The sequence below is a fragment of the Bidens hawaiensis genome, unplaced genomic scaffold (assembly GCF_021521415.1).
Source record: "Bidens hawaiensis isolate Kalapana, Puna unplaced genomic scaffold, B.hawaiensis_p1.1 tig00013771_1, whole genome shotgun sequence".
Taxonomy (NCBI): domain Eukaryota; kingdom Viridiplantae; phylum Streptophyta; class Magnoliopsida; order Asterales; family Asteraceae; genus Bidens; species Bidens hawaiensis.
The window spans coordinates 648378-662419 of record NW_027492176.1 but is presented as its reverse complement, the minus strand read 5'-3'; the positions used below and the strand labels follow the sequence as shown (position 1 = coordinate 662419).

General features: G+C 36.8%; 1 long non-coding RNA gene across 3 annotated transcripts in view; it reads right to left on the bottom strand.

The window, feature by feature from the left end:
• Window positions 1–1069: 1069 nt before the first annotated feature.
• LOC143544873 (uncharacterized) overlaps window positions 1070–14042 on the bottom strand; it is a 41137-nt gene continuing 28164 nt past the window's right edge. For 2 of the 3 annotated variants that reach the window (XR_013137326.1, XR_013137327.1), the window contains exon 3: window positions 1070–1264. This is a non-coding gene — a long non-coding RNA (uncharacterized LOC143544873). Of the gene's footprint in view, window positions 1426–14042 lie in introns of all 3 variants that reach the window. The other variant, XR_013137325.1, reaches the window with a different exon arrangement.

Here is a 14042-nt window from a genome sequence, read left to right as displayed (position 1 = left end):
AAACATATATCTATTCTTCACGGTAAGCTCGTTCAACTCGCGGTAATTTATACAAACTCTCATACTTCCGTCTTTCTTATTTACGAACAACACCGGTACACTTTGCAGGGAAACACTTGGCATTAAAACACCTACATCGAGGACTTCTTGCAGTTGGGACATTATCTCTTTAATCTCGGACGGTGCCAGACGGTAAGGCACCTTCGCGACGGGTTGTGCTCCTGGTATTACTTCTATATAGAATTCTACTCTTTGTTCCGGTGATAACCCTGGAAGGTCCTATGGGAACACTTCTGGATAGTCACACACTATAGGAACATCTTTCACTTATTTCATCTCGACCATAGCTTCGACAACATACGCCAAGTAGGCATTGCATGCTCGTCCTAACAAACCTTCAGCTTTTATCATCAAAATGACATCAAGCCTTGAACTTTCCTTAATACCATAAACCGCCACTATACCACCATCCAAACACTTAATCCTTATGTGACATTTGTCAATTTTTATTCGTATTTTTGTATTTGTATTCATTAAACCGACCCGTTATGTCGTTTCAATAAATTCGTGTTTGTGATTTATCATTTAATATTAATTACGATGATTTATAGTTATTATTCGTTCATTTTCTATCCGTTTAGTTCAAATAACGGATCTCCAAGCTATAAAGTCTATCAAATAATCAAAGTTTAAATATATCGAGTATAAAACGTAAGCAATCTAAATATATTAAGATATAACATGTTTAATCTAATTATGTATAGTTATAAAGTTCAAGGTTTAAAGTGTAAATTAAGTTTAAAAACATATTATAAAGGTATTCAAAGTTCAAGGGCTTGATATGTAAATTATTTAAATATTAATAATAATAAAACAACCCAGCCCAGTTCCCCATCTCTTCTGTTGGCCCTAGTTTTATGGTTTGAGCTTGTTTTATCACACCAGACCCAGGGGGGCTAGTTGTGACCGACTGGTATCAACCATGAGCAGTGGAAAAACGAAGAAACTTAAAAGGAAATTCATAACATGCTAAGAGTTTGCAAATTCAAAGATACAACTACAACAAACGGGTCAACCATGACCCATAAATTGTCTTAGATGCATAGCACCATTAATTAGTCTAGGATGTTATCTAATGATTACATCTTTATTTATCAAGTAGTCTTCCATGACTACATTACTTTATTCTTGAAATCCAAGGCTTCTACGGTTCACTAAGGTGACTAAGGCATAACCTCATTTCCTTTCCCAATGGCTAAGTTACCTGAAAAGTACATACTAAAATACGTCAACATAATGTTGGTGAGCTCGTGAGTTTAAGACACATAATAATAAAGTTGACACATCATGGTATATCACATATCAAGTCCACAATCAAACCTGCAACTAGCATAAGTATCCCCCAACTCATACTAGAAGTTATACCTGTTAGTGCACGGTTTTGCGTCTCGAGTCTTTGTAATTATCGTTAAATGTTTATTTGATTATTTTAATGTAATATTTAATGTTTGTTTATCTAATTCGTTATGTCATGTCTAGTTCGCTAGGAATGTTAGCAAACTAAGACTAGTTCTTTAAGGTTAAGTCTAGTTCGCTAGGAATGTTAGCGAACTAGGACTTTATAATGTATTCTCTCCTGATTCGTTAGGGGATGTTAACGAATCAGGGGGTGGTTCGTTAAGTTAATTAAGTTATTTAACGAAGGGGAAGCTGGTTCGCTAGGGGATGTTAGCGAACCAGATCGTCTTCTATATATAGTGAACCACTGTTCACTTGTAAAAAAAAAGAAGTTTTTTTAGAGAACTAATATTATTCTGAAATAAGTTAAAGTATTCTCTCTCTCTCACAAGCTTCACGATTAATATTATTGATAATATATATTACATAACAATCAAACTAAGGTATAGAAAGAGTTAGATCCGTTTAATTAATATCAACATATAGATCTGGATTAGATCTGAGTTATTGATTAGAACGAGTGTAAGTCAGGGGATCAAACAAGTGGTATCAGAGCTTTCGGGGCTCAATTCACTTGGTTATGATTGTTATTATTATAGTTTTGTGTTATTTTTCTGTTTGGATTGAATTTGAAACAATTTGGGTTGTTTCGGGATTGAATATGGATGAATTAGAGTGATTTTGGTTTAATTAAGGTATAATTGAGGTTCAATTGTGTGGAATTGAATTGTGAATTGGATTTGTGATGTGTATTGGTTTTCGGTTTGAGTCCGTGAACAGGGGAGTGGTTTTCGTTAAAATTGATTCGTGTATGGTGTTAATCGGTTACGAGTTATGCTGGATTGAATTCGTTTTGTGATTACGAGCATTTTGGTATATTATTTGTTAGTTTTGGTTGACAATTGAGTGTGTAATACAGATCTGGAATTGATGTATTTCTGGGTTTGAACTTCATATTTCTAGAAATTTGTTCTTGAATATTTGAAGATTTGAAGATGATGGCAATTCGCTATAAAGTTTCAAGCGATTCGCTAAGTCTTTAACTTGATTCGCTATCAACTTGTGCCATTCGTTAATCAGTTCGTTAACTGATTCGTGTGAGTTAATTAATTCGTGTTATCTAGTTCGTTAACTAGATAACTGATTCGTTTGACACGTGTTAGTCTTGGAATTTGTGCTTTAACAACTTTTTGCCACGTGGCAAAAAGGAATCAAGTTTGTTACAAACGGTTGTAACAACCTGATTCGTTATATTATAATTCGCTATAGTGTTGATTCGTTATCAACTGTAGCTGATTCGTTATCTTAATTCGCTAAGCATTCCTTAATAATTCGTTACGTTGACTTGGTCAATTCGCTTGATCAATTCGTTAAGTTGACTTGGTCAATTCGTTTTGTCAATTCGTTAAGTTGACTTGTGATTCGTTAAGCCTTTATCACATTCATTATCTGTTTCGCCATTTGGGTGATTCGTTAAACTTAGTTGTGATTCGTTAAGGTTGACTCGCTTAGTTGACTTTTGATTCGTTAACCAATTTTCCTTATTCGTTAAGACTTGATTAGTTAAGTCTCAATTCGTTACAACTGTTCACAGTTCGTTAACTAATCACCGTTCGTTACAACTGTTCACCATTTGCTACTACTGTTCACTGATTCGATAAGATATTTTATTATTTGTTTATTTTCAAAGATGGCTGGTATGTGTGCATTGGCGTCTCAAAATATGTTGATGCAACATATGTTGCAACTTGATACCGAGATTGGTTCACATTCTAAATGTCCAAGATTGATGAAATTCAGTGACTTCGCCAAATGGGAACCTCGGTTTCGTGCACATTTAGGATCGGTTCATCCTGACTGTTCATATTGTCTGGATGAGGTTTATGTTGCACCAATGATTGGTGATGATACAGCTGGGTATACTCCTAAAGTTGTCTCTCAATACTCACAAGAAGAGAAGAAAGCTTTAGAAATTGAGATAAAAGCATATTCTACATTGACTATGGCTTTACCAGAGAATATTTTTCATCAAGTTGGAAGTATCAAGAGATGTTCATCTTTGTTTCAACATCTGCGTATGAGAAGCATGGGAAACACAGCTGAGAGTAAGAAAGTGATGCTCAAGTTTCAATTTCGAAACATTAGTTTATTAAAAGGAGAAACAGTTGAAGAAATGACTACCAGATTTAGTCATTTGATTGCTGAAATGGATAAAATGAGAATGGAAATTTCTGAAAGAGATAAAATTAACACTATCAAGAGTGTGCTTCCTAGTTCCTATTCAACATTTCTCATGGTTTTGAAAGAGAATGATTATTTTCTGAATGAAGATTTGACAACACTTGAATTCCTATAAAAGATCGAAGCAAGAGAATATGATCTTAAGTGTCAAAAGTCTTCAAAAGAAAATCAAGATCCGGCTTTCTATGGTGGAAGTATGCATCTGAGTTCAACAATCTCACCTATCACTGCTTTTCTTACTCATGCCGCAAGTGAAAAAGAATCTGCTTTATTTAATGATCCAAAAGTTTTTTTCTACTCTGCTGGTAATTCAGGTGGTTCTGGAAGTTCTACTAGTACTAATCCATTTGCTACACCTCCTAGTGTGAATATGAAGGAAGCTGAGCAAAACTTTGCTTTTCTGACGACATTTATGTCTTCATTTGAAAACCTGGTGAGTAGTAAAATTGCCACGAGTGAGTTAACAGATGAGGATTGTGATCAAATAGATCCGGATGATTTAGAGATCATGGATTTAAAATGGAATATGGCCATGATCGTTCGTAAAGTTAAAAGATTCATGCAGAGAACTGGAAAAGATCTTCCAGCGTTAAACAAGAAGTTGGGTTTTGACAAATTGAAGGTGAAGTGTTATAATTGTCAAGAATTCGGTCATTTCGCGAAGGAATGCGACAAACCAAGAAAAGAATACACTGTACCTCGTGGTCAAAGTCAAAACGCTTCTTCACCACGAGGAAGTTATGCTGAAAAGAAACCGTCTACTTCTACAACACAAGCGATGTTAGCAGATGGAACTGATTGGTCTCAAAGGCTATTGTGCAATGATGTTCAAGCAAATTTAGCTATGTTTGGGTTACATGAAGATTGTCAAGATGCTACTGCTAGTGTGATGTCTTCAGATAATGATTCTGGATCTGATTCTGATGATTCTTGCGACAAGTCTTCTGAATCAATGTTTGCTTGCATGGCTAAGATCAATGAGGTTAGTAATTCTATCTCTTCTACTTCATTTGTTAAAGCATCATGTGTTGACTGTGAATCTAATAACTCTAAGTTAGAAGCTTTGAAAAATCAAAATGATAATCTTATAAGAGAAATTGCTTCTCTTAAGGACACTTATCAACAATCTCTTGAGTCTCAAATGAAATCTCGAGAAAAGATTGAAGCATTGTTGACAAGTAATCATGATCTCAAAGCCGAGTTATCTGTGAAAATGACCATTAATGACCAAAAGTTTCAGGAAATCTTGAAACATCGTTCTAAAATAACTGAGCTTGAGAATGAGTGTAACGATTCCGACTAAACCAGGTATACCCTAACCGGTAGACAATAGTTAGGTTATATTTAATGTCGGGTACATGAATTACCATAGTAATTATACGAGAATACATGGTTCACTGTATTGATTGTACGTGAATATATAATTCATCGTATTGAATATGCGATTAATCGATCGATAGTTATTGAAACCCGAACGGATCGAGGGTTTAATTATAGACGATATCTATAATATTTAGTGATTTTACGAAGCATTAATGCTTCAGGATAAGTAAAGTACGGCACAGAAAAAGAATTTCGATTTAATGGTACGTCGGTACATTAAACGAAACCTTTAATACCAAACCGAGCAAGAGACGATCGATTAAGCCGAAAAAGATGCACAATTGTTAATAATATGATGTTTTAAGTTAATAAATGTCATGGTTTAAGTTTTTAAAATTTTTAAATCGGTTTTATATAAATTTCATTTTTAAGCTGAAAACGACCGTTTTAGCCTCGTGTTAAGCCGAATTAGACATTTAACCGAAAAACGAACTGAACCAGATTATCCACAACATTATCAGGATTTCGAGAATCCAAACATGTGGCTAAGAATGGAGAGGTGGGTACCACCCCACCCTTATGAATTCCGATCGGATTGGGGGTTTCCCCCCTAGCCTCCCATTTCTTTTTTCATCAAACCATTCAACATTCATCATTTTCTCTCAACTTCAAGAGCTAAAAACCGAGATTTTAGCAAGAAAACCGAGGTAAAAAGTCGAGTTATTTACGTTTCCATCTTCGTTTCTTGAGTTTATTTGCAAGAAAATGAGGTTTCAAATATGAAAACTGATTCTTGCATGATCAAGTGATGTATACGGGTTATACAAGGGATCTTGGTCCAAGAAAGGAGTTAAACGAACCAAGAACGAATTTTTACGGTTTAAACTTTAGTTTTGGAACAATAACCGAAACTATAGTGTAAGAGGCTTAATCGTGAGTGTAACTTGCTTGGAATTGTGGTATGTTGGTTGTAGGTTCTGTATTTAGTGATAGATAAGGCGGAAAGACGAGTTTGTATCTTGTAGTGGCGGAAAACGAAAGGTATATTCGGTTTATGTTCGGTTTTGGAGTTTTTGGACAGATTGTTGATGGTTTAGAGTTAGGTCACGACATTTGACAGAGGTGTTAAACACATGAAAATATGAGTTCTGTGAATTTTTGGTAATTTTTGGACAAAGGATGAATATTTGGTGAATTTAATGCTCAGTTTTGGCTAAAAATGGTGAAAATTAGTTAAATATCATGAAAAATTCTGGAAAATTACAGATAAGCTTTTAATAACATGTATAAGTCACACACAAAATTTTAGGGCCTTTGGAGAAGTCTATGTAGGCTTTTCGGTTAAACGAGTTCTAGGGTTTTCTAGCTCGGTTTTAGTGAAAATGGCATGTAATAAGAGATTTTGGTTCTGGAAATATTACAGGGGACTATGGAGATGGCAGGGGAAATCCAGGAAAAATTTGGGATTTTTCTAAGGTCGTTTGGTATTTACGACATATTTAGTGTTTAAATGGTGTTTAAAATAGATAAATAAATTTTAAATATAAAAATTAATTATGAAAATATTTTTATAAATTTCCCCACTGCCAAAATGTTATTTGTGCAAAATCTCAAGATCCGAGGATGAACGGATATTTATTTGGAATAAAAGTAAACTTTTATAACATAAAACGCGTAAACCAGCAAAGTTCGGATAGACGAGCTGACTGGTGGATAAAAACCCTAAAAATGAACTATTTTCATATAACTGAGTTAAACAAGTAAAAAAAATCATCCGAAAATAATTCGGATGATTTGGGTAATTTTAAACGATTTAACAGTTTCCGGTGCACTAAAGACGGAAACGGGTCCCGCGGCCAATCGGGGCCATTAAACCGAGCTCTAATTTCACAACATTAAATAAATTATCAATCAACAACTACTTTCGGGTCGTGTGTGACCAAATTCATTTTGAAACGTAAAAACGGATAAACTTGCTAGGCATGCAAAACGGGGAAAACAAACTAATAGTAAATTTGACTATAGAACTCTAAACGATATTACAATCTGAGTCCGGAGAAGTGTTTCTGGGTTAACATTGTCCCCGGAATGGGTACAGTACTGGGTTAACAGTGTTCCCAGATGTCCCTAGAAGTGTTTCTGGGTTAACATTGCCCCCGGAACGGATACAGTACTGGGTTAACAGTGTCCCCAGATGTATCGGTTAACACGGTTAAAGATTATAAAAACAATAATTGTATAATAACGATCGTAGGGATCATATTACAGATTGGACGTGTTAACTGATAATGATTGTTGTTACCTGCTTGCATGTGCTAAGGTGAGTTTCACGAGCCCCTTTTTCTGAATTGTTTTTAAATACTTTCTCGGGGCGGAAGCATGTTACTACTGAAATGTTTAAGTACATACTGAACGCATGGATTTGCGTGTATTTACATATATTTTATTGTACGGGAATCGTACGGAAATGTACTAAAATGGTAATTGTCTGAGTTGCTAACATTTTAAGGCCCCAGAACACGAGTGATTAACTGAAAGCCGGTAGAGTGTGGATAGTACTATTGGTCTGACAAACCCAATTGGTCCGGCATGGATTTGCTGATGTTTCCCAGCCAGTTGCACATGTCTATTTTGTTGTTATTTATTTTGCTATGTAATGTTAGACATAGCGGTTTGGGGAAGGTCCGTGGGCGGGGGATATGTCACGGGGGTTGTGTGTGATAGTCAGAGGTTTCACTTGTGGGCTCAGCATAATTACATCGATAATATTATATTATGATAATGATTTATCATGGTTTACTCGAATTGTGAAACTCACCAACTATTCGTAGTTGACCCGTTTTCTCACATGCTTTTCAGGTACAATTAAGATGAAGTGATTGCTTACGTGCTATGTGCTTGATGTGTGTAAGATTTGCGTGCAGGATGTTATGATACGTTAGATTAAATAGAATTATGTATCGTATTGTATGATGTGTGTATCACCTAGACGTTAATGAAATATGAAATAATGTAATTTGAAGTATATTAATGTATTCAGTTTTCTTTATAAACAATGTGGTTGATATCAGAGGTGTCTGTGGCGCCCCGGTTACGTTTCCGCTGCGGTTACGGGGTGTTACAGATGTTGGTATCAGAGCCATTGGTTATAAAGAATTAGGATGTCTTTAAAAGATACCTAAAATGTAACCAGTAGATCAAGTACTATAGGATCTGAATATCAACTAATAATTTATAGTGACGAGATCTGGATGAACTTGGATGGACAAGTGAGTTATTATGGTCCGGAACATAATAACAGACTTGTCCGCACGAGGGAATTCAGCGGAAATCACGGGGTATATTAATAGGTAAAAATGGCAACATATGTGTAAAGTATATAATATTATTTATGCGTGCTAATGTGTATATATATATATATATGTACATATCTTGTGGGTACATGTATTGAGAAATAGGACTCGGATAAGGAACCGGGGGATGAAATAATAAAAGTACCGAGGATGCTGAAATTTCTAGAGCATCGGTTGATGATAAGTATGACTTATCTGGCCATAGTTATGATAGTACCAAGTTAGATCTCCCGTTTGACATTAACCAGAAATATCTAGTAACCGTCAATCCCAACCAAAATTGATAAATCCCTTACCCTACCAACACCGGTACCGTATATCCTAATAACCCCCTATGTTCACCCGAACCGCCGACCCTCACGTACGGACGGACCTGTACCTGAACCCATTCTTATTCCTTTAAGGTAAAAAAAAAATTTGATAATAAATGATCAGATAAAAATAATATATAGAAATATATATGTGTATTTCGCACTCTCAACATATGAGACATACCACCTCCAGATCGAGAATTACCGATTTTAGCGAACTTAGAACGCCTTAGGACATTGACTGAGCAAGTGATAGAGTTTCCCATAATAGTAATTTATAATATTTGAAGGCAACATGGGTTGCACGATTACCTTGAACCTTGCAACTCCCTATGTTATCCTTACATCCGTTACATGCCTATACCCATGTATACTCGAATAGAATGATTACCCATACACAAAGAGGCGTTGGAATCATTATAGCATAGTTGGTTGTTCGTTCGTAGGTGGTATACCGTGTATGCCGGATATACAAATAGACACGGATATTATAACTCCGTGGTACGTAATCGTTTAGTGCTCACGGTGAGCATGTATCGGTTATGCTGACATGCAGAAGGATATTGAAATCAAGCATCTTAAACATTAATCTTTGTTGAGAAAGATCTATATGTCAGTAGGTGACAAGGGTTATGAAACATATTTAAACATTAACCGACGTCAGGTTAAGTCCATATGTTACTATAGTTGTGGGACATATATACTAGATACTGGTAGGTGTAATATGTATGATAATATTTGGTGTGTATGTGTACCTGCTGTTATGATTGAGCTGGTAACGAGTTATACGGTGAGATTAGTATTGATTACTGCGTACGGTATGGGTACGGCAGAATGACATAAAAAGAGTAACTCCAATGATGGAGATTGATATGATTCAGTTGATTGCTCAAAGATAGCAGATGATGATACCAAATGTCGTATCACAGATCACTGCTAGTGTTGATGCAAATGTGATCGCAGAATTATAGATCGAGCAATCACATGAATATGAACTTTTCAATTCTTAGTGGTATTACTAAGAGTGATAATGTCCCACCGAATACTATTATGACTACAAGTATTAGTTATAAACTAAACATGAATAGTAGTCGTAATGAATTAGATCCGGTATGAAGGATATGTTTGTTGGTTGTGTTATGGAAATTATTAATAGTTTACTGATGGTAAAGGGAGGAATAGATTAGCGAGTGGATAGAAAAGATCGAAATGGTTAAGGATATTGGTAAGAGTCTAGAACATTGTGTAGTGAAATATGCTACAGATATGTTGGTAGATTATGTTGCATCGTGATGGAACACGATGGTGCGAAATTATAGTTAGAAAATTATTACTCAGACGATATGGTCAGAATTTAAAATTCTTGTGCTAGAGCACTTTTATTCGAGTAATTAAGTTCAGAGATTGGAAACTGAGCTAGGGAAGATAGAAATGTTGTGTGCTGATCACTTAGAACACGCTAATTGTTTGAAGGAATTGGCATGTCTGGTAACATGGCTAATTACTCCTGAAACTAAGCAAAGTGAGCGCTATATTGGGGACTAACTCCATCGATAAGGAGTATAGTCAATCCTGTAAAATATACAACCTTTGGAAGGGTTGTGTCACAAGCCAGCATTGATATATTTGACTCTATGGGAAGCGGACTGGAAGGACGTTAGGTGAGACGTCGAGTGTTAAAGAAGAGAAATGATAAAGGAAGAAGAATGTCGAGTGATAGTAGGTCACAGGTGTGGTAAAGATGGACGTAATGCCCCAAATGTAGAACCAATTGAAACCATGTGAACCGGCAACCCCAACCCATTCGTGTACAACCACTCCGAACCCAACAACTTCAATAACAATCCATTCAAAGAAACCAAATTATGCCAAACAGTTGTACTTGCTATGAATGTGACAGTACAGAACGTTTCAAGAGAAATTGCCCAAAGTTGAACCAAGGTGTCGTTGGAAGATAAACCTCATGACAAGCATCAACCTCTGATCAAGCAAGGAGCCGTGCTTTTGTGAGGAATTCGAATAAAGCACGTCATGATCCAAAGGTGGTATTAAGTATGTTGTAGTATTAAATCAATAGGCTTCAGTGATATTTTACGGTCGTTGATAGAAGTTAGTTCCTGTTAACCTCCTATCATTTGGAAAGATACCGATTAGTGAAACTATGGAACCCTATACTGTAGAATCGCTAACGGTAAATCCCTAATGGTTAACTAAATTGTTCGGAATTGTCCTATTATTCCGAACGATTAACATTTCCTTATTGACCTAAGACCAGTAAAGTTAAGAAGTTTTACGTAATAGTTAACATGGATTGGCTAACTAAACATGAAGCTGAAATCAAATATGAAAAGAAGATGATTAGAAGCTCTCTTTCGGACGATGAAGCGATTAGATACAGAGAAAAGTGTACGATTTAAAAAAAAACATATAGAAGATATCCCGGTGGTACGCGAACTTCCACAAGTTTTCCTAGAAGAACTTCCTGGATTACCGCCAACCCGACGGGTCGAATTCAGAATCGATTTAATGCCTCAAGCTGGGCCTGTTGCTAAAGCACACTACCGACTTACACCAACTGAAATGCAAGAATTATTGGATAAGGTTTTATACGACCTAGTTAGTCACCATGGGTTGCACCAGTGTTATTTGGGAAATGAAGGATGGAAGTGTTAGGATATGTATTGATTAGGGAGAATCGAATAAAGTGACCATCAAGAATAGGTATTCACTTCTTCGAAGTAAATGATCTGTTTAACCAACTGCAAGGGGCGATGTATTCTTAGAAAATTGATCTTAGATATAGTTATCACCGAATGAAAAATCCAAGAGGAGGACGTTGCAACAACAGCGTTTCGGACTCGCTATGGCCATAATGAATTCTTAGTTACGCCATTCGGACTAACAAATGCGCCGGCAGTGTTCATGGACCTCATGAATCGAATTTGTAAACCCTACCTCGAAAAATTCGTCATCGTGTTTATTGACGATATTTTGATCTACTCGAAAAGTAAAGAAGAGCACGAGCAACACTTAAGAATAATTTTAGAACTTCTGAATCAGGAGAAGTTGTATGCAAAATTCTCCAAGTGTAACTTCTGGTTACAAGAAGTGCAATTCCTCGGTCACGTTGTAAACCATCAAGGAATACACGTTGATCCGAGTAAGGTTGAAGCAATTAAGAATTGGCAAGCGCCTAAATCGCCAAAGGAAATCCGCCAATTCTTTGGCTTAGCTGGATATTATCGTCGATTTATAGAGAATTTTTCCAGCATCGCCCAACCTTTAACTCTCCTGACTCAAAAAGATCGAAAGTATGAATGGGAAGAAGAGCAGGAAACGGCGTTTCAAACGTTAAAGAAAAAAAAAAAATCGTGCCAAGCGCCGATTTTAAGTCTCCCCGATGGAAACGATGGTTTTGTCGCGTATTGTGACGCATCGCATAGAGGGTTAGGATGCGTGTTGATGCAGAATAATAAGGTTATAGCCTATGCTTCCCGACAGTTAAAAATGCACGAGAAAAATTACACTACTCATGACTTAGAACTGGGAGCGGTTATCTTCGCACTTAAAATCTAGAGACATTATCTCTACGGTACAAAGTGCACCATCTTCACCGATCATAAAAGTTTGCAGCACAAATTCGATCAGAAAGAACTGAATATGAGGCAACGAAGATGGGTCGAGTTGTTAAACGTTTATGACTGCGACATCCGTTATCACCCCAGCAAGGCTAACGTCGTAGCCGATGCCTTGAGTTGGAAAGATCGGGTTAAGCCATTGCGAGTGCGAGCGCTGGGGATGATAGTCCAGTCGAACCTTTCGGACCTGATTCGAGTCGCTCAACGTGAGCCGTTGAAAGAGGAACAATTGGAAAAGGAGGGACTTTACGGAAATGAGAAGAATTTCGAACAGCGCGTGGACGAAATTCTCTATTTCAAAAATCGGGTTTGGATCCCGACCCTCCATGACCTTCGTGAATTAATCATGAACGAAGCGCATAGATCGAAATATTCCATACATCCGGGATCGGATAAGATGTACAAGGATGTGAAGGAGATCTACTGGTGGCCGAGTATGAAAAAGGATATAGCAACGTATGTCGATAAGTATACGACTTGTGCGAGAGTTAAGGCGGAGCACCAGAAACCCTCGGGGATGTTACAACAACCGGAAATTCCCGAATGGAAGTGGGAGCAAATCACGATGGATTTTGTGACACATCTCCCTAAGACGTCCCGAGGACATGATGCAATTTGGGTAATCGCGGATCGATTAACCAATCCTCGCATTTCATCCCAATCCATGACGATTACCACAATGAATTCTCGCCCAAATTCATGATGGTGAAATGGTATCTCGTCGTGGAGTACCATTTTCAATAATCTCAGATCGAAATAGTCATCCTACTTCCATTATTGGAAGGCGGGGAAGGAAGCATCGAGAGCTTGAAGCTTTCTATGGGTGAAGTAATTATCACCAATTTGTTAAATTGAAAATGGGCGTCACTCAAGCCATAAGATTTGAATTAATTCGAGAAACAACCAATCGGATTTATAATATTTAAGATAAGTTGAAAGCAGCGCGAGATTGGCAAAGGATTTATGCCAACTTTCAAAGGAAACCATTGTCACCGGAAGGAGGTGATAAGGCATTTTTAAGGCATCACCTTCGAGAGGTGATATGAGGTTTGGCAAAACCGAAAATTGCTCCTTAATAAATTGGACCTTATGAGACTATTTCCATGATTGGTTATTTAGTTTATCAATTAAAGTACTCCAGGGGCTAAATACTATACATGATGTTTTGCCATGTATACGGATTGAAAAGTACCTAAGCGATGAGGCAACGAAAGTACTAGTAATGGAGGTACTCATAGAAGTCATACTTGATATCATAAATAATTCCGTAGAGATAGTAGACGGGAAAACTAAACAGTTTGGACATACGAAGCTTTACTGATTAAGATTAAGTGGAATTCACAGCGAGGACCAGATTATACCTGGTAACGCGAGGGTGAATTCTGAAGGAAAAACCCCCACCTTTCTCTCGGAAGGGGATAGTGGGCGTGTAAAATTTCGAGGACGAAATTTCTTAACGGGGGGAGAATGTAACGATTCCGACTAAACCAGGTATACCCTAACCGGTAGACAATAGTTACGTTATATTTAATGTCGGGTACATCAATTACCGTAGTAATTATACGAGAATACATGGTTCACTGTATTGATTGTACGTGAATATATAATTCATCGTATTGAATATGCGATTAATCGATCGTTAGTTATTGAAACCCGAACGGATCGAGGGTTCAATTATAGACGATATCTATAATATTTAGTGATTTTACGAAGCATTA